General features: G+C 35.9%; 1 long non-coding RNA gene across 1 annotated transcript; it reads right to left on the bottom strand.

Moving 5' to 3' along the window:
• Window positions 1-9433: 9433 nt before the first annotated feature.
• Window positions 9434-21410, bottom strand: LOC309606192. Its single transcript, XR_014231693.1, has 2 exons — window positions 15298-21410; window positions 9434-14992 (listed from the first exon to the last, which is right to left on the bottom strand). It is a non-coding gene; the product is annotated as an uncharacterized lncRNA (long non-coding RNA).
• Window positions 21411-22122: the final 712 nt, after the last annotated feature.

The raw sequence follows: 22122 nt of genomic DNA, 5'->3' as shown, positions 1-22122 counted from the left end.
CAAATCAATAACAAAAAAGACTGACAAATCAATTAGAAATGGGCAAAAGAATTCGGACAGGTACTTAAAAAAAAACTAGACATACAAATAAAAGATGATATTCAAATAAAAACGTTTCATGTCATAGGTCACAAGTGAAATATAAATTAAAACCATGAGATACAACTACACACCCACTAGAATGGTTACCATTAAAATGACTAGAACAAAAGGATGTGAAGCAATTAGATCTAATGGATCTAATGATACAATCACTTTGGAAAACGATAGTAGGTTTTCAAATACACCTATGATCTAGCAATTCCAGTATTAGTTATTTACCAAAAAATTGAAAACCTAGATCCATAAACATCTTAATTGCTGCTTTATTTATAATAACAAAAGGTAGGGGTGGTATCTATCAACAAGAGAATGTGTGGTGTCCTGAAATCCAAGTGAAGAAAATATTTCAAGAAGTAGTAATCAATTGTATCAAATTCTAATGCTCCAAGTAATATGAGAACTGAATTGACCACTAGATTTAGATAAGTCCTTGAAACCTAAATAATATTAAATAACTTAAAATTAAATACAATTTTTAAAAGTTATTTTGTTTAGTGTCAAATATTTCAATTAAGAGTAGAATTGCATCACAATCTATTTTCCATTTTTCTGCCTTATAACTTCATTTCAATACACGTTTGGGGAACAAAAAGGGTATAATGTTCTTCCTAAAATTAGCTAATCTATTCTTTTAGATTTTCCATAATAATCAATCCATTTATATCATATTATTTTAATATCCTTAATAGTCAATATTTGCACAAAAAATTAGCAGCTTTCACAGTCAATAATTTTTACAACATTTCTCTGTTGCAGTAATAAATTTACACTTATACTCCCAAGTCACTCATGGAAATTTTAAGATATAAAGCATAAGGGAGATTTTTGCATTTCATTATAGATATATGCTTACTTATATTTGAAAGTGAAATTTTCAGATGATAAAAATCCAAATGAAGTTCTTTGTTCCCTTACCGATATTGGTATGCTGATGAGATAAGATGGTAACTTGCATGAGCACATAAACATGCCAGAAATTACTTTTAAATGGACATTTAATTCTCTGACTTTCCTACAAGCAAGTATAAACAATATGAGACCTGGATGGAGAGTTTGTTGGGGCCAGTCTGTGGAAGACCTGAAATGTCATCACAGAAACTTGACCTAAAGCATCGAGTGAGTGGGTAACCTGGATGACATTTAAATACCTCCAACTTCGAATGTTTATAGCTCTGTGGTTCTAAGATTATTTCTCCCTGGAATCATTATTCACAAGAGAAAGATGGTGTATCAGTTCCAGCAAAGTTTCACTAAACACTTAAGGAAACCATTCACCAAGTATTGTCTCCTTTAGAATAGCCTCCAAAACATTTGAAAGTGAAAAGTTGCAATTCTTGCCCTCAGTACTAAAGAAATCAGACTAAAAGGGTAAATAAGAAAGTCGATGACTTTATAATAATTTTGTGGTTGGTTTTGTCCCATGCCTTTGAGCTATGCATATTATAAAAGAATTAGTATACTACAAAGTTGATTTCTCTCACAATTCTTAGTCATCTGCCATCCAGGGCCTGGCCCCTGCCCTCCAGATATTGAAGCTCCTGTAAGCTCAAGATAAACCCAAATACACAGAATCTGTGTTGATCAGGGAAGCCCAGAGGCCCAGTTGTACTACATGGAACATTAAAGTGCAGCCCTCGACTAAGAGCCAGAAGAACTATGTCTTAGTCCTGATAAATATTTGTTGCAATAGAAAAGAATAGTCTCTGAACTTCCATTTATTTGAACACTTTTTCACACCTTCTTTTATATGTCTCTACTTCCCACAGGACTTTGAGTTCCTTGAAGATAAGAATCATGCTTATTTCATCACTTTCCCTCATATCTTAGAACAATGTATGCCTGGTGCTTTGCCTGGAAATGGAGTAGTGAACATAATAGATATTTACCTCCCAACATGTAAGTAACAGTAATAACACATGATAAATGTTCGTAAGTTACTAACAATGTGTCACCAAAGCACAAAGATTCACAGATATCCCTGTGCTTCAGGGATAAGCACAACTTATCCCTGAAAATTAACCTAGCATCTAAAATGGAGTTAAGGGACCCTTCTTTAAATCTCCTACATTTCTCTGGCCTATGTATATCAATGATTTTACTAAATTTTATCGGAATTATCTCTTTATGGTTCCTTTTTCTATGTATTCTTGTTAAGGCAGGGGCTGTTTTTAGTTTCTGTATCACCCAGCATGTATCACAAGATCTGACACTTTGTAGGTGCTCAAAAATACTTGCTTAGCACATGTTTATCATTTGTTGATTCCCAAGAAGAGAATCAACTTCTTTTTGCATATGAAGTACCTGCAGGACATCCAAGTGATGATACTAAGTAGACATTGAGAAACACAGCATAAAAGAACATAATGGGTTCAGAAGTCAAGTAAAAATTGAAGTCATAAAATTTGAAAAGAAAAAATTACCATGTAATCTTTCTATGGTTATTTTCAAATTCTACATTATACAGTACCCATGTAATTCCTGCCTTGATGACTTTCACTTGGTTTGTTAGTTGGTTATTTGATACTTCAATATTCAGCCTTCTCTGTGTGTCCTACTGAGTTATATGCTTTTGCATTTATTTTACAAAAATTGGCTCATATGTAAACTTTTTCCTTTATAATAAAATCCCCCCTACTCAGCTGGTGTAGACCTAACTCATCCTTACCAATGGTTACATAATGTTTAATGGTATGCTATTCATTAGAGTAAATGACTAAACTGTGAAAATGAAGAGATTTTAAAACATCAATGACAAAAACAAAACAAAACAAAACAAAAAACCCATAAAGTTTCTCTTTCATCTAATAGTTCCAGCCAGTTGCTCCCTGTCCACGCCCGGGATGCTTTGTTTCATACAGTTGTTCAGGGGTCCAGGTTGATGGCGGTTCTCCTATCCTCGACATCTAGCTTCCAAGGTTGCTCTAGTCATTTCTATTTCCACCCTGAGTGGAGAAACAAGCATGAAGGAACACATGTGGGAGGTGTATGGGTCAGCCTGGGAATTGCACAGGTCACTTGAAGTCACATTCCGTTGACGAGAAATGATTTACAAGGCCACACCTAGCTGCAAGGAGACCTTGGAAGACCCTGGCCTGGCAGCCACATCCATCTCAGCTGTGACTTGATTTCTATAGAAAGAGAGAATAAACTTTGGTGGACAACTTGCACTTTCAGCCTCAATATGGACTTACCAAAATGTCTTCAACCTTACCCCGAATGACGGGTCTTTAATTTATTTCTTATTTATCCTTACTTACTAGTGTTTTATTTACAAGGACTCCAAGGAATGGAAGTATGATTTAATAAATGTGGTCACATTGCTTTCCCAAGTGTGTTGTAATATTCCACATTTCCACTAGTGTTGTATGTGGCAGGGCTCTCTTCCCCCACCGTATTTGCTCCAGCAGTAGATGTAATCATTCATTATTCCATTGCCATTCTATTGAGTGGCAAAAATTAAAGTAATAGCTCATTGTTAACTTTAATTTACATTATCCTGACCACTATAAAACTTTAGCCTCTATTATATATTTACTGATCATTTGGATGACTTTTCTCTGAATTGGCTCTTTATAGCCTTTACCTATGAGTTATTTGTCTTTCTGTTATCCATTTTATCTTGCTGACATTATATTTTAAAAATTACAAAGAGATTTGATAGCCATGAAAATATGTATTTGTAGATTTATCTCTTCCCCCAATCTTCTATTTCATAAAAATCATAGACATTAATATGTTCCAAAGAGTAATGTTTCAAATGCATCAGAATGTTTCCATGATCCCTTATAAATCTGAATATACAATCCTGCACTTAACCTGTTCTTTCAGAATAACGAATAATCAATATTGCATGCTGATATTTTATTTGACAGTTTTAAAATACCTCCACAAAAGGTAGGCATCAACAAGCCTTCTTTTGTCAAGAAGCACACAGTCTCAGGCCTGTTAAACTCCCACTCTCAGTCCACACATTGCAGAAAAGCTAATTTGTTTGGAGAGGAAAGTGATCATCTAGTATAGAACACCAGGCCCCTGGTTCAAGTACAGTGTGATTTGAGATTGATATGCAAGGCATTTGATGGGCTTAATTTGATCCCCAGTGATATGTAATCAGCATTACAAAACTTCTCACACATCACCAGGATGAATTTGGATAATCTTCCATTCTGCATTCAGAAAAACCCCTAAGCAAAGTATATCTGTAAGACTGAATAATTATGTCTACTCTTTTTCAGAAAGCTCAGGGAAGTTTGCAAGCAATAATTAAGCCCTAGAACATTTATAAGGCATGGGAAAAAATATTTTCTTTTTATACACAAACTGCAGAATGAGAACAGTTAAATGATTAAATGAAACAGCTAACTGAAGACAGAATCCCTGAAGTGCTGATGTCAGAATAATACTCTAGCCACTAGACCCCTCTTCTCTCCTTGTTATTCAAGAGGCAGATCTCCTCAGGTCCTGGTTTAGCAAATGCAAGCAGCATAAAGAAGCCTACACTGGAGCTAGTCAGCAGATAAATAGGATAATTTCACTTTGCTGAGCTGCCAGACTTTACCCTTCATAAACCTAGGCTGTATCACACAAAGGAAGATAAAATAAATAAATAAAAACTTTTTTGTGGGACTTAAGATACCCTCTTTTGAAGATCTGATAAAATTTGTCCAATTTTAAATAATATTAATTGGATTTAGAATAATTTGACTAAAGTATGAAAATCATTTTACTTTCATTTTCAAGGCATTGAATAAGGGCTATTTCTAGCTAGGTTGGCAGAATTCAAATAAATTATGTTTTAAAATACATATGGCTAATAGAAGAATAATTTTCTTTAGTTTTGGTATATTTAATATATTATTAAGTATGGTAAAAATAAATAATATCAATAGTTTAGATGTCTGTGTTTTACTTGCAAATTTTGCATAATATATACACCTTGAATGAATGTTTATTTAGCTTTTGGCTTTTTAGAATTTGTCTTTTTCTTCAATATACTTAGGGGACTTATGAAAAAATCATTTATTAACTCTGTTAAAAGTTTTCGAAATGATGTTCACTCCACTGGGTAGAAGAAAACAGTTTAGTTTTAGCTGCACTCTGCATTCTTGATATAATAATAATATTTAACATACTGATAACCATTTTAACAACTAATACTTAGATGGGATTGTATGACTTGCAGACCATTTTCCATACATGTCATTTCACTTAATGATCACAACAATCTCATGAGTTACATGTTAATATTATTCCCCTTTCATTGAAAGAGAAGTGACAATTCAGACAAATTAAGCAATCTTTTCCAAGGTCACACAGTTTAGTGACATAGCAGGGACTGGAAAGCAGGTCTGCTGATTCCAAATCTCATTCCTTCCTAGCATCTTGTTAGTTGTTATGAATTTATTTCCAAATAGAATTTTTGTTAAGGCTAAAGTGCTCTTTAACTGAATCATAAGACTGTGCTGATTAGTTTCACATTAAATTTATCACCATAACCTCATAGATTCTCAGCACTGCCTAGCAGTCCTACTTCTCACTAGTAAGTTTGCTCTTCTACTCTCTGAGATAATTTCATATTTTTCCCTATCTCTTCTCTCCTCAAAGTTTAACCCCTACATCCTCCTTTTCCCCTTCAAACTTGACTCACACTTCCCTGAAAAAAATCCTATGGGAACCTCCTAACCTCCCATCAAATCTACCAAGCTACCGCATCTGTTCCCTCGCTCTCAGCCTCCGCTTCTGTTTCAGTGGACAACACTTCATTCCTATCAAAGAAGAATCCCCACAATGGTCCTCTACATCGCATGTCCTTTCACTTTCTTAAAAACCTACTGTCTCCAATAACCACATTTCCCATCTTAAATAAAAAAAGAAAACCAAGAAATCTTCCCATGACTTCAAGTCCCATTTCCCTTTACACCCCCACCCAGAGTAAAACTTATGAACTGTTGTTTATACTCACCAACTCCAATTTATAACAATCTTTTCATCTCTCAGGCTCCCAGTCCTTCTATTTCATACAAAAGTTTTTTTCTAAAGTCAAATACAATCTCTTTGTTACCAATCCAATGGTCACAACTCTGCCCTCTTCTCCATCAAGTACCCTGCATGAAGCATCTTCTTTGGTGCTAAACTCTTCCATCTCCCCCCAACCTTTCTGGTTATTCCTTCTCAGTTTTACTTGCTAGTTCCTACTCCACTGCCAATTTCTTTGGAATGTTCCACTTCTCTATTTTCTTGTCCTAGGTAATCTCATCTTCCTCTCCCCATTGGCTTTAATTATCATCTATATGCTGAAAATTCAAAATATTTGCAACTCTGCTCCCACCCCTGCTTTCCAAGCTCATTCACAAATATGTTCACTTGACATCTATCAGACTTCTGCAACTTGAAAGTACAAGATAAAATTCTTGACTTTTCTTTTGCAAACCCATCTCACTATCATACTCTCCATCTCAATAAATAGCACCACCAATAATCCAGGTATTCACATCAAAAACCTAATAGTCATTCTGGAATCTTCTCTTTCACCCAAATCCCCAATCTAATCTATCAGCAAGCCCTGTAAACTTTGCCACTGAAACATATCCCCAAACTTGCTTTTCTCCATCTCCACAACTGCTGCCATAGCAGAAATTCCCACTGTTCTCACCTGAACAGCTAACTGCAGGACAACTAGTCTCCCTGTCTTCATTCTTGCCCTCTCATAATACATTTTCCCCAGCTAACCAAAGTGATACTTTAACAAGATAGATATGACCATGTCACCATGAACTGAAAATACTGATTTTTCTCCCATTGCACTAAAACTGAAATCCAAATTTCTTACCATAAGTAATAAAACCCTATATAACATAACCACTACATAATTCTACAACTTAATTTTTGTTTTTTGGTTTTTTTGGCCATTCTGTGCATCTTGTTGGATCTTAGTTCCCAACCAGGGATCAAACCCAGGCCCCCTGCAGTGGAAGCACGGAGTCTTAACCACTGGACCACGAGGGAATTCCCTACAACTTAATTTCTTACCTCTCTCTCCCTTGCTCATTATTCTCCAGCCTCACCAATCTCCTTTCAGCTCCTCAAACATATCAAGTTTATTTCCACCTCAGGATCTTTACACTTGCTTTTTCTTCTCCCTGGAATTCTGTTTCCCTGCATAGTGACACCTCTAATGATTTCAGATCTCAGTTAATATGCAACTTTCTCAAAGAGGATTTAAAGATCCCTTTATCAAATATTGTCCTTTCTTAACACTGAATTTATTTTATCAATTTTTACAGTTTTGGTTTTGGGCTTTCCTGACTACTTCTGTATATCCCAAACTAATACAATATCAGTGACAACAGGAATATTGTCTGTCTAATTCATAGTTTCATCTCTGGTGCCTAAAATACTCTGAAGCATACAAGGTGTGCAATAAAGTTCCCCTACATATGAAGTTTCAAAGATGCAAACATGTGTTCCATCAATGTCAGGTGTGAGTGAAATTGCAGCTTGCCCTCTGTCTCTTATTGCTGATGATCCTTCAGCTCTACCATCTCCCACCTCCTCTCCCTCCTCCAATCAGTAACTCTTCTTGCCTGTTCAGCCCCAGTATGCCAGCTGTTGTACTGTACTACTGTACATTTCAAGGTACTGCACTGTAAGATTAAAAATGTTTTCTTTATTTTTTTATTTTTTTGTTTTTTATGTATTATTTGTGTGAAAAGTATTATTAAACTATTACAGTGCAACACTATATAGCTGATTGTGTTAGTTGCATACCTAGGCCAACTTTGTTGCACTTACAAACAAGTTGGACCTACAAATGCGCTCTTGGAAAGGAACTCGTTTGTATGTAGAGGACTTACTATAAATATTTGGTGATGAAATAGCTTCAAGTTTATGAGTATTTCATCACATCTATAAGAGGAAATTCTAGAAACAATCCAGTCCAAAGCATGTGTACAGTAATTTCTAGTCTTCCTTTAAAATTCCTTACTTTGGGCTTCCCTGGTGGCGCAGTGGTTGAGAATCTGCCTGCCAATGCAGGGGACATGGGTTCGAGCCCTGGTCTGGGAAGATCCCACATGCCACGGAGCAACTAGGCCCGTGAGCCACAACTACTGAGCCTGCGCGTCTGGAGCCTGTGCCCCGCAACAAGAGAGGCCGCTATAGTGAGATGCCCGCGCACCGCGATGTAGAGTGGCCCCTGCTCGCTGCAACTGGAGAAAGCCCTCACACAGAAACGAAGACCCAACACAGCCATAAGTAAATAAATAAAATAATAATAATAAAATTCCTTACTTTAGGATGTAAAAAGTCTTTTATAAATAGAGAGCTTATCTATCCTATCTACCACCACCTTAGCCCAAGCTTCTTTTGCATAATTCCTAGACTACATCAATAGGCTTATTATGTTCTTCTTACTTCCACTTTTTTCTCTTTACAATAAATTCCACAGATATCTTCAAATTAACTTTTAAAACATAAGCCTGTATACCATTCAAAAGCTTCAATGTCTCTCCTATGTACAAAATAATGTCCTATCTCTCCACGGTCTAGTTCCTAAACCTCCAAGATCACACCTCATTATGCTCATACTGTGTTAATTTCTAAAATTTACACTTCTTTCATGCTCTTATCCAAATCTTAGTGAACCTTAAAATCATATTTCACCTCCTCACAGACCTCCCATCTGTTCCAACCACCACTGATCTACCATTACCTTGGATGTAATCAATATCTGTATGATATTGCAGCAATATCTGTCTGACTCTTTTGATAGTAACTTATTTACTGCTTTGCATTATTACTCGTGTTTATGCAACATTTTTTTCACTCGTTCATTCACTGAGCATCAACTATTGCCAGATATATACTGGAGGCTAAAGCTATATAAATATCAAGAAGTCACTCACAACCTACTAGAAGAGAATAATACATGTGCTGTGTTCTTTTAATCTTTTCTAATACATGCATTAAATACTATACATTTCCCTCCAATCATTGCTTTCACTGCATCTCACAAATTTTGACAAGTTGTGTTTTTGTTTAGTTCAAATTTTTTTAAATTTCTTTTAAGATTTCGTCTTTAATACATGTATTATTTGGAAATGTGTTGTTTAATCTCCATATGTTTTGAGATTTTCCAGTTATCTTCCTGTTCTGATTTAATTCCATTGTGGTCTGAAAGTAGAAATTTTACAATTTCCACTTTTTAAAATTTGTTAAAGTATGTTTTGTGGCCTAAAATGTGATGAATCTTGGTGAATATTCTGTGTGAGCTTGAGAAGAATGTGTATTATGCTGTTGGATAAAGTAGTCTATAGATGCCCATTATATCCAGGTGATTGCTGATTTTGTTGAATTCAGCTATGTCCTTACTGATATTCTGCCTGCTTGGTATGTCCATTTTTGATACAGGGGTGTTGAAGTCTCCAAGTAATAGTGGATTCATCTATTTCTCTTTGAAGTTCTATCAGTTTGTGCCTCGTGTGGTTTGGCACTCTGTCGATAGGTGCATACCTGTTAAGGATTGTTTTGTATTTTTGGAGAATTGCCCACTTTATCATTATGCAATGCTCTTTATCCCTGATAACTTCCCTTATTTGAAATCTACTATGTCTGAAATTAAAATAACAAATCCTGTTTTCTTTTGATTAGTTTTAGCATAGTACAGGTTCCCCCTCTATTCTAAAATAGAGCATTCCTGTGAAATCTTTCCTAAGCCAAATTTACTTATAGCGGAGAGTATCCTCTGCTTTCTGAAAGTTTGCCACTTCACTTTTACAAAAAAACCTACGTTAGTACCTGTTTTTTGCTAACTGAAAGAAATCCAGAGAGGATATTCACTTTTACAAAAAAAGCTATCACCATACTAATGTAGGTCTTTCATAAAAGCGAAGTGATGTAAGCACTTTCAGAAAGCAGGGGATAACTGTATGTTTCTCCATTCATTAACTTTTACTCTATGTCTGTATTTATATTTAAAGTGAGTTTCTTCTAGGCAACATATCATTGGGTCTTGTTTTTTAATCCACTCTGACAGTCTCTGTCTTTTAACTAGTGCATTTAGACCACTGACCTTCAAAGTGATTATTGAGGAGTGACATCAGCATCATGATGGCTTAAGTCATTTCTTTTTTCTCCCCCCTTTGACTTACAACTAATTGGACATTTATAACAGAAGAAAAGTGCCTCTGCACTTTGCACCAGGACACCCAGCAACCAAACTCAAAGGCATGGAATATTGTGACCTAACTGATAAAGAATTAAAAATACCTATTACAAAAGAAAAAAATTCAACAAGCTGCAAGAAAACTCAGAAAGGCAATTCATTGAACTCAGGAATAAAATTAATGAGTAGAAGGAGTTCTTCACAAAAGAGATTGAAATTACAAAAAGAAAAAAAAAGAACCAAAAGACATTCCACAGCTGAGAGAATACTGAGCATATCACCTCGGAAAATCACCAATTTACAAAGGTAGACAGAAACAGAGGGAAAAAGAAACAACGGAGATACAAAACCACCAGAAGGCAAATGATAAGATGACAATAGTAAGTCCTTACATATCAATAATCACTCTAAATGCAAACTGAATGAGTTCACCAGTCAAAAAGCACAGAGTGGCTGGATAGATTTTTTTTAAAAAAGACCCAACTGTATGCTGCCTACAGAGACTCATTTCAGCTCTAAAGACACACGTAGGCTCAAAGTGAAAGGATGGAAGATAATATTCCACGCAAGTAGAAACCAAAAGAAAGTGGGGATAGCCATACTTACATCAGACAAAATAAACTTCAAACCAAAAATGGTAACAAGAGACAAAGAAGGTCATTAGATAATGATAAAGGGGTCAATACATCAAGAAGATATAACAATTGTAAATATATATGGACCCAACATCAGAGCACTGAAATATAATAAGGAAATACTAAGAAGTCTAAAGGGAAAAATAGACAACAATACAACAGTAGTGGAGGACTCCAATACCCCACTTTCAGCAATGGACAGATCATCCACACAGAAAATCAGCGAGGAAACTTTGGATTTGAACCATACTTTAGACCAAATGGATTTCACAGGTATATATAGAACATGCTGTCAAACAACACCAGAATACACATTTTTCTCAAGTGCAATGGAACATTCTTAAGAATAGATCATACAATAGGAAACAAAAGAAATCTTAGCAAATTTAAGAAGACTAAAATCATACCAACTGTCTTTCCTGACCATGGTATGAAACTAGACATCAACAATAGGAAAGCTAGAAAATCTACAAATATGTGGAAACTACACAACACACTTCTGAACAACCAATGGATCAAACAAGATCAAAGGAGAAATAAAAATTTATCTTGAAATAAATGAAAATGGAAATATATCAAAACTTAACAGGGTACAGCAAAATCAGTTCTGAGAGGAAAGTTTAGAGTGATGAATGCATACATTAAGAAATTAGAAATATCTCAAGTAAACAACCTAACTTTACACCTCAAGGAACTGAAAAAAGAACAAACCAAGCCCAAAATTACAAAAGGAAGGAAACCATAAAGATTAGAGCAGAAATCAATGAAATAGAGACCATAAAAATAATAGAAAAGATTGATGAAACTGAGCTTGTTCTTTCAAAGAATAAACAAAATCAACAACTCTTTAGCCAGAGTGCCTAAGGAAAAAAAAGACAAGACTCAAGTAAATAAAATTAGAAGTGGAAGAGGAGTAATTATAAGTGATACTACAGAAATACATAGAATCATTATATGCCAACAAATTAGATGACCTAGAATAAGCTTATAAATTCCTCAAAATACACAACTGAAACAGAAAGAAATAGAAAATCTGAACAAATAATGGGTAAAGAGATTGAATCAGTAATCAAAAACCTCCCAACACAGAAAACCCCAGAAGCAGGGAGATTCACTGGTGAATTCTACCAAACATTTAAAGAATTAACAACAATCCTTCTCAAACTCTTCCAAAAAATAGAGGAGAAAGGAACACTTCCAAGCTCATTCTATGAGGCTAGCATTATGCCAACAGTAAAGCCAGAAAAGAACACCACAAGAAAAGTATAGAACAATATCCCTGATGAATAAAAATGCAAAAATTCTCAACAAAATATTAGTAAACCAAATTCAAGAACACATGAAAATGATTTTTCATCATGACCAGTGGAATTGATCCTCAGACACAAGAATGGTTCAACATATGCAAATCAATATATTGTAATACATCACATTAATAAAATGAAAGATAAAAGTCACATGATTATATCTCAATAGATGCAGAAAAAGCATTTCACAAAATATACCATACTTTCATGATAAAAACCCTGGATAGATTAGGTATAGAAGGAATATACCTCAACCTAATAAAGGCCATATGTAACAAAACCACAAACATTATACACAATAGAGAAAAATCAAAAAATTTCCATGTAAGATCAGGAATAAGACAAGGATGTCCACTCTCACCACATTTATTCAATATAGTACTGGAAATCCTAGTTAGAGCAAGTAGGCAAGACAAAGGAATAAAAGGCATACAAATCTGAAAGGAAGAAGTAAAATTGTCACTATTTGCAGGTGATGTGATTCTGTATATAGAAAATCCCAAAGACTAAACCAAAAAACTATTGGAACTAATCAACAATTTCAGTAAACTTGCAGATTACAAAATTATCATACAGAAATCAGTTGCATTTCTATACACTAATGATGAAACATCTGAAAAAGAAATAAAGAAAACTATCCCATCACAATAGCATCAAAAACAATAAAATACCTAGAAATAATTTTAACTAAGGAAGTTAACAAAAACTACAAGACTGCTGAAAGAAATCAAAGGAAACACAAAAAAATGGAAAAACATCCTGTGTTCTTGGATCAAAAGTATTAATATTGTTAAAATGTCCATACTCCTAAAACCATCTATAGATTCAAGACAAGCTTCATAAAACTCCAATGTCACTCTTCACAGAAATAGAAAAAAAATCCTAAAATTTTTATGGAACCACAAAATACCTGAATAGCCAAAGCAATCCTGAGGAAAAAGAACAAAGCTAGAAATATCACACTCTTGATTTCAAACTATACTACAAAACTATAGTAATAAAAACAGTATGGAACTGGCACAAAAATAAACCAATGGAAGAGCATAGAAAACTCAGAATTAAACCCCCATATATACAGTCAACCAGTATTTGACTAGAGAGGCAAGAACACCCAGTGGGGAAAGCATAGTGTCTTCAACAGTGAGGTTGGGAAAACTGGATAAACACATGCTGAACAATGAAATTGTACCCCTACTTATACCACTCACAAAAATTAATTCAAAATGAATGAAAGACTTAAACATAAGATCTGATATCATAAAACTCCTTGAAAAAAATCTAAGGAAGAAGCTCATCGATATTAGTCTTGGCAGTGATTTTTTGGATATGACACCAAAAGTAAAAACGACAAATCAACAAATGGGACTGCATCAAACTTAAAAGCTTCTGTACAGCAAAGGGAACCATCAATAAACCAGAAAGCCAAACCACAGAAGGGGAGAACATTTTTGCAAGCCATATATCAGATAAGGGAATAATATCCCAAACATATAAAGAACACAAACAACTCAATAACAAAGAAAAAAATTCAATTTAAAAATGGGCAGAAGAACCAAATAGACAAATTTTTCCAAAGGAGACATCCAAGCAGTCAACAGGTACTTGAAAAGATGCTCATCATCAGTAATAATCAGAGAAATACAAATCAAAACCACAATGCAATTATCATCTCACACTTGTTAGAATGGCTATCCTCACATAAACAAGAGATAACAAGTGTTGACAAAGATGTTGAGAAAAGGGAACACTTGTACACTGCTGATGGAAATGTAAATTGGTTCAATTACTATGGAAAACAATATGGAGATGCCTCAAAAAATTAAACATATATCTACCATATGATCCACCAATTCCACTTCTGGGTATATACCTCAAGGAAATGAAAACAGGATCTCAAAGAGATGTTCTTCCTTATGCACACCCGTGTTTATTATAGCATTATTCATAATGGCAAAGATATGGAAACAACCTAAGTGCCCACCAATGGAGGAATGAATGAAATATTACTCAATGTCCTTCCTTTCTTTATACAGATCCAAGTTACTAACCTATATTATTTTCCTCCTCTCTAAAGAACTTCTTTTAACATTTTTGCAAGGCAACCCTGTCAGCAACAAATTCCACCAATTTTTGTTTGTCTGGGAAAGTATTTCTCCTGCATTTTTAAAGGATGATTTTACAGTGTACAGAATTCTGGGTCAGTGGTTATTTTCTCTCAGCACTTTAAGTACTTCACTCCTTTTTCTTCTTGCTTGCATGGTTTCTGAAGATAAGTCAGAAGTAATTTCTGTTTTGGTTCCTCTCTAGGTAAGGTTTTGGTGGTTTCTGTTGAGATATCCTTGAGCACAGAGATTCTTTCCTCAGTTGTGTCCACTCTACCAATTAGATCATCAACGGTACCCTTCACTTCTGTTACAGTGTTCTTGATCTGTAGCATTTCTTTTTAGATTTTACTTAGGATTTGCATCTCTCTGCTTACATTGTCCATCTGTTCTTGCATGCTGTCTGCTTTATCCATGAAAGCCCTTAGCATAGTAATCATAGTTGTTTTACATTCTTGGTCTGATCATTCCAACACCCCTGCCATGTCTGGTTCTGATGCTTGCTCTGTCTCTTCAAATTGTGTTTTTTGTCTTTTGGTCTCCATGTAATTTTTTCTTGATAGCAAGACATGGTGTACTGGGTAAAAGGAACTACTGTAAATATACTTTTCATAATGTGGTGCTGAGGCATAGGAGGTAAAGCATTCTATAGTCCTATGATCAGGTCTCAGCCCTTTAGTGAACCTGCTCCTCTGCACTGTGAATTTCACAGGTGTTTTTGTCATTGTTTTCCTCCCCCACTTAGGTCGAAGAGGATGGCTGGAGTGGGCTGGACTTGGGTATTTCCCTTGTCCCAGGTCAGTTAGGCTCTGGTAATACCCCAGCAGGTTAGGCTCTAGGTAACTAACTTCCCCTAAGGGTAGGCCTTGTTAAGAAGAAAATAGTGGTCTGGCATATTTCATTTCAAAATGGTTCCTTTTTCCCTCCCTCTGCTAGAAGCATGAGGGGATTTTTCTCTGATATTTACTATGAAAACCTGATTTTCTCACAAAAATATAGGGGTCCCCCTCATATTGCATCCCCTTGGAGTTTTTAACTCTCAGACTTCTCAACACTAAGCCTTCAGCAATTTGTCAATTACAGTTCTGGTTTTCCTATCCCTGTACTAGTTCTTTAGAAGTTTCTGCTCAGGTGGGCTGGGATCCCCAGTATTCTCTTATCTGTGTCTCCAATCTTGAGGGCCATGGTTAGCCCTGTGTGCTCACCTCTCCAACAGATAAAAGAAGAATTGTTGATTTTTTAGTCAGTCAGCTTTTTCATTTGTTGTTAGGACAAAATGGTGACTTCCAAGCTCCTTACAAGCAGAACTAGAAACCGGCAGTCTGTTCTTTTAATACTCACAAAAGGTAGTTTATTGTTATTTCCATTTTACAAATAAGGATATGTAGTAAATGAGATTTGCCTAATGTCACTCAACTGATAAAAGACAGATTCAACATAAAGAGCTGGTTCTGAATGACCATAAAGCTCATTTTTACACTGCCCCTGAGCAAATATTTTATAGATATTAATATAATTTTTACATTATCTTAAAGAAAAGCATTGAAAGGTTTTATATGCAAGTACAATAAAACCTCAGAAACATAAAATATCCTTCTGTAGAATAAAGTCTCACACACACACAACACAAAACAACAACCATGTGTTCCATTTGGAAATGAGGGACATGTTCACTGAAATAGCACTCTGAAGGAATTTGATATTTGATCTGAATTAACACCTATCTGCTGACAAGAAGTTCCACAAATCATAAGGCCTTCCTGAAGTCTTCCTCCAATTCTTCTAAACAGTACTGGATTCTAGGATTTTAGAATACTGGCAGCTTGAATTGTAAACAGCCTCTCTGAACATTTAAACTCTCCTGAGTGTCTGGCGCCAGTAGGTAGTTTGGGCATGGAGAATGCAATAGAGCCTCAGGCTCTCTGGTATTCCTACAGAAAGGCTTGGGATGGGATTTTCTCTGCCTTGGGCTGGAAAAGAACCAGGGAACTAACATTACAGGGGCTCAGTGCAAGGATACTGAACAACGGGTGTGCCCTCGATTGAGTGAAAGAAAAGGTGCGCAGGTGAATGGAGTTCTCTAAACCCATAAGGCTATGAAATTCCAAGGAAAGTACATTGCAGATGTTTCTCCTGGTGCCCTTTAGGCATAGGAAACTGACAGCCTGCCTCCTGGTATCCCACCAGCCCAGGTCCAACATCCACCGCAGTGGCTCTACTTAAGTTATCTTGACTTTTCAAAATTAGCAATAGAAGCTGGTAGTTAGTGGGAAAAAAATCTTCAAAGTGTTAAGAGAAAATACTAAAAGAATTCCAGCTGGAATTCTATGCCAAACTAAATTATTTTTTTAGAATGGAGAAATGAAGACGTTTTCACACAAACAAAACTAAATGACTGTATTAAAAACAGACCTCACTACAAGAAATTCTAAAGGGTATTCATGCAGAAAGAAAATAATTCTAAATACGACATCTTGAATACAAGACAGTGCAAAGATTTGATAAGTACATGGGTAAATCCAAACTTATGTGACCATGTAAAAATAGTAATAATGTCTAATTTGTGGGGTAGAAAGGGGAACAGGATCAAACTAAAGGACTTGAAATATATATTGGACATATTTAAGGCATATATATTGGGAGAGCAGTGATCTAAGTTAGTGTTCTAAGTGTTTCAAAGCTTTGCTTGGGAAGAAGGTAAAGATCTTGGTTTACTTCAGAATTTGCCAAGGGATAAATAAATATGGGAAGAATAACTTCCAAACAAGTGAGGCAGGGAGCTGTTTGTCCAAACCCAGGAATGAGATGCTCTTTATGTCAGGCTACCTGTGTTGGAAATATTACAAGCAGATTTAATTACGTTTGAGGATAAAATTGGGATAAGATCTACCTAATGTGTACGTCCACTATTAACTAAATTTTATCAACTTGCTTATGCAAAATTAGAATTTTTATACCCTCTATCATATCTTCCCATTCGTTATGCATCAGAAATTCCTCAAGCCTTTTTCATTAGAAAGCAACCTCTCTATTTCTCTGCAGATATGTATTTAATGCCATTGACTCAACAGATAAAGAAATGATTTTTGAAGATTATTTTCTTTAGTAATGTTGAGCATTGTAAACTCACAAAGTCACAGATGGATTGTCAAAAATTTGACCTATAAAACAAACAAAAACTTTCTATACATTAAAATATAGAACTTCCCTGGCACATAATTTTTTGCTAGAAAATTACCTATAGCATCATGTAGTAGAAAACAGGCTTTAGGATTAAGCCAAGTTAGAATCATATCTAAGTCAGTATCTTAATCAATAAAAATGGGATAAAAATACTCTACCTCTTATCACTGATTTTAAAAATGGAATAAAGTATGTAAAGCAGCTAGGACACTGCTTGCAATATAAAATATTTGGAAAACTTGTTAGCTTTCCTTCTTCCAATAAAACAGTAACAAACCTATTCCATGTAGAATCTTGTGACTTTTCCCTTTTTTTTTTTTTTTCCTATTAAAACAAAGTATCTGGATCTAGGCTCCTTTGAGATTTGTGTTCACTTTAGTGTCTCAACTTTCTGAACCAAAGAGTTAGATCCTTATCTTAAAAGAGAATTTTTAGTGACTGATACTAGGAAAAGTTCTCTCTCCTTAGTTTTATTTTTGGCTCTTTCTCTTAACAAAGGGTTTCTTTCTCAGGTCCTGATATGCTTGACTCTCATTCAAGGTTTTTGCTCTGACCTGATGTAATTTAATTTACTACAGTTCCACTATCAGCATTATTAGACAGGAACATTTCATTTTTTAACATTTATGTAGCCATTTTTAAACTTTTAAATGCTTTAACAATCTTCCTTTAAGTAACGATTTTGCAGAATAGCCCTTTGTAATAGTTAACGGTTTTGCAGAATAGCCCTTTGTAATAGTTAAGCTATATTTGAAAGAATGTGGAGAAATTGGAAATGGTCCAAAGAAGAGCAGGGAAGATGATTAAAGGGATAGAAAATAAATTCTCTCAGAATAAGCTACAGAGTTGGAGTTAAAAAGAGAAAGCAAAGGTGTGATGTAACTGGTCTAATTCTCCAAACCCTCATACAGATCAGTTAGTGGCATTGGAAAACTATGTGGAAAAGCTAGCACACACGCTTCTGAACCACAAGGATAGAGGCAGTCTTCAAGGTCTACCTCTAGTTCCATCTCCTGATTACTCTAGTTCTTTTCTGATTGCTCACTGAAATTATAAATCAGAAGCCGAAAATGAGCTGCATTATATGAGCTAACTCTAATTAGTTGGTGACAGTTGATATTTTGAAGACCGTGAGTGCATTTCTATAATGACTAGGGTCTCCTTAAAAAATTGGGAGATTAACTTCATATCCAGTTATGACTCATCAAGAGACTAGGATCTGTGAGAATCCTGTGATTATTAGTACCCGAGTCATCCAAGGAAAAAGCTATCTTATGTTCCCACTCAAACACTTGTCCTTATTCTGGGAACAAAGGAAAATATATAGCTAACAACACTCTTCTAGGATCTAGTCCCCAGAATCAGTACCAACACTAGCTATCTCATATTTGCCCTCTGCTCTCTTGTCTCTATGTTCCTGGGATACCTGGCAATCTATAGACTTCATGTCTTTTGGCTCCCAATGGGAGATGCTGGCAGATCAGAGGGCAAAGGGAGAGTGAGACCAAGATATCTCCTTCTTGGCTCACTGCCTGCTACATAGCATGAGTTAGCTAAGGCTCCACCAAAGCCCATTGTTCCTTTCAACAGGTGTTTCCCATATAGCTCTCTCTCCATATTCTGTAACCACTTCACCTCCTTGGTAACAGCTCACTCAGTTGCTAGGTCTAGGGTCCTGCACTCTCCCTTGTTGGTTTCTTTAACTCTGGTCACAAGTTTGTAAGCACTCTCTTTGTTAAACTCTGCTTAAATTGCCCAGATCAAATGTGCAACCTGTTTTCTTCAAGAATCTCAACTGATACAATTCCCCGTAAGGATAAAGTTGTACACATATATAGTCAAGGAATATGGATGCTTCTGCAAGCTTTTCCTTAAGGTCCATAATTGAGAATTATGTTATATATACATGTCTAAGTGGTGCTAAAATGATTAATAACGTAAAAGTAAATGTCACAATGTTATCTGGTCTTAAGATGATAGAAATAGCAGCTCTCATTTTATTTTGTATATCTCCATATTATTCTGTTTATAAAGTGGAAACCATCATTGGCCAGTATAGTTCTGTGACTTATTGTCTTTCTGAAGCATCTGCTTGAAAATAGTTTTGATCTCCAAGGGCTGAACAATGTACTGATGTCTTAGAAAAACACTCCCTGTTTTCCTTGACTGTCACACTCACAGTACTCCTGACACCAAATGTGTGGGTTTTCCCCCCCACATCAACCAATTTTCCAACAATAGCTGTGTGTCCTACAACAATAGCTGAATTGTCCTACAATTCAGTTCTGACACTATCTACCTGGAGTTAGTATAAGAAGGTTCAGTCACCCACGTCTCCTCCTATTTCAGATGCTAAGCCCAAGCACCAGGTTGTCACCTGCAATTCTGACTGACCAGCTCTAAATCAGGGTTCCCATGACCCCCTCCTCAAGTCTGATCATTTGCCAGAATTGCTCAAAGAACTTGGGGAAATACTTACTTACACTTACTGGTTTATTATATAATAAAGGATATTATAAAGGATATGGATGAACAGCCAGCTAAAGAGATACATAGGACAAGGTCCAGAATTGTCCTGAACACGGGAGAGGCTGTATCCATGGAATGGGGATACAACATCCTCCCGGCACTTGGATGTGTTCACCAACCTGGAAGCTCCACAAATTGCATACTTTGGCTTCATCATGTAGGCATGACTGGTCATTAACTCAGTCTTCAGCCATTCTCCCCTTCCTTGAGGATGGGTAGTGGGGCTGAAAGTTCCAAGCTTCCAATCATGGCTTGATATTTCTGATGACCAGCCCCCATCCAAGAGCCTACCAACCATCACTTCATTAGAACAAAAGACATTCCTATCACCCAGAAAATTCCAAGGGGTTAAGAAACTCTGTGTCAGGAACCAGAGTCAAAGACCAAACATTAAGAGCAAAACATGTTCCTAGTGACCTTATCACATAGGAAATTACAAGGATTTTTAGGAGCTCTGTGCCAGGAACTGGGGGCAGAAACCTACATATAAATATTTTATATTATTTCACACTGGACTATTTTCTTAACTTTCTTCCAGGATTAAGCTCCCCAGTTTTTATAAATTCAATCAAAGTTTGCTGAACTCCTAATACTGCCAAGTAATATATTACCAGGGGTGTAGTGAAAATCCAGAATCCAGAACAGAATTAAGTGAAAGTGACAGTTTTCCTGGTATCCCTCCCTCAAAGAACTCACAATCTAGTAAATGAGGTAGAAATATAAATTATTAAATATAAGACAAGATAGAATGAACTAGTAATTCAATATTCATTTATTAAATATTTTAAAAAGTGCCAGGTTTGAAGATAAAAAGATTAGTAAAAATGGCCCGTACTCTCAAGATGCTCACAAATCTAGAGCATCACACATTGCAATTCAGTGTGATGAGTTCTTAAAAAGATACAAACAAAAAAACAACTAATTCTTGTGATGGAACATTTGAGAAAGATCACGAAGGAGATGGCATCTGAGGAAGATGAGGGACCTGCCTAGGCAAAATCAAAGAAAAATGAAATCATATGGAGTGTTTAAAGGTAAAAAAAGGAAACTGGTGAGAGTAGAGCGTGAGACAGGGATGGAGGAGGCAAAAGTATAAATCAGCATTTGGGGGTCTAGACACTGGAAGGGTAAATGGAATAGATAAAGTTACCACCAAGGATGAATTATCCATGGGGCTACTACAGCAGTTATAAGAAAAGTAGTAATGACATGTATTTGAATGAAATAAAAATAAGAAACCCAGCAAATAGGTTGAGTTTTTCCTTCCCTACTACACAATCAGTTCATATTCACTCTTACATTTCTTCTTCTCTCCTGCCTTGTGAAGAAAGAAACAGGTAAAAGAAAGAAAGTAAAAGACCAGTACATGTACAGATGAATGGTTCTGACTTCTCTTTAACAAAAATATTGATATCCTCTTCTTTCTGAAGCACTATGCTAAGCACTAAGGGAATACAAAGCAACAAGATATCCTCTTGCCCCTCATTTTATAAAAGAGGGAAAGGAGAAGAGTGCTGTGAAATAAGTTGTGCAAGGCATTCAGCTATGTGAAAGCAGCCTTAGTAATATTCCAGCTACTAGGATACTACAAGTAGCATCATCCTGTTTCCCTAATTGCTTTGAAAGTATCTATATACTATAAATAATACTCATCAGATTGTACCATTCCATCACCTGTGATAGCGATAAATTAAGACTCTTAAGACTAATACATGTTGATATTGATCTTCACCAGTGCTTCCCCATGGAAAGCCCAACTGGAAAGCATACAAGGAAGCCTGAGAAATGTAGTTTGCAGTGGTCAGATCAAAACAGGGAAATGGCAGGGAATGGATCTGAGGTCAAACAGGCCAGCATCCTGCACACTCTATAAACTTTCTCCCTTGCCATCAGTAAGATGTCTCCATCTCCTTGCCCCTCTTTCTCCCTGTTTGTAAGTCTTCCTCCAAGGAAGGTCAAGGGCTGTGTCCTTAGCTTACCATTCATGAGGAATCGCTTGTACCTTAGGAATATAGTGCACCTAGACAGAGGTTACTGCAGGAAGAGTGCTGTAATCACCTACAGAAAAGCAAATCAGAGATGGTTTACTGGACAGTTTCATA

Source organism: Balaenoptera borealis (genome assembly GCF_965194805.1).
Source record: "Balaenoptera borealis genome assembly, chromosome: 11".
In the NCBI taxonomy this organism is placed as follows: domain Eukaryota; kingdom Metazoa; phylum Chordata; class Mammalia; order Artiodactyla; family Balaenopteridae; genus Balaenoptera; species Balaenoptera borealis.
The sequence above is the reverse complement of the archived record's forward strand: the minus strand, read 5'-3'. Positions and strand labels throughout refer to the sequence as shown.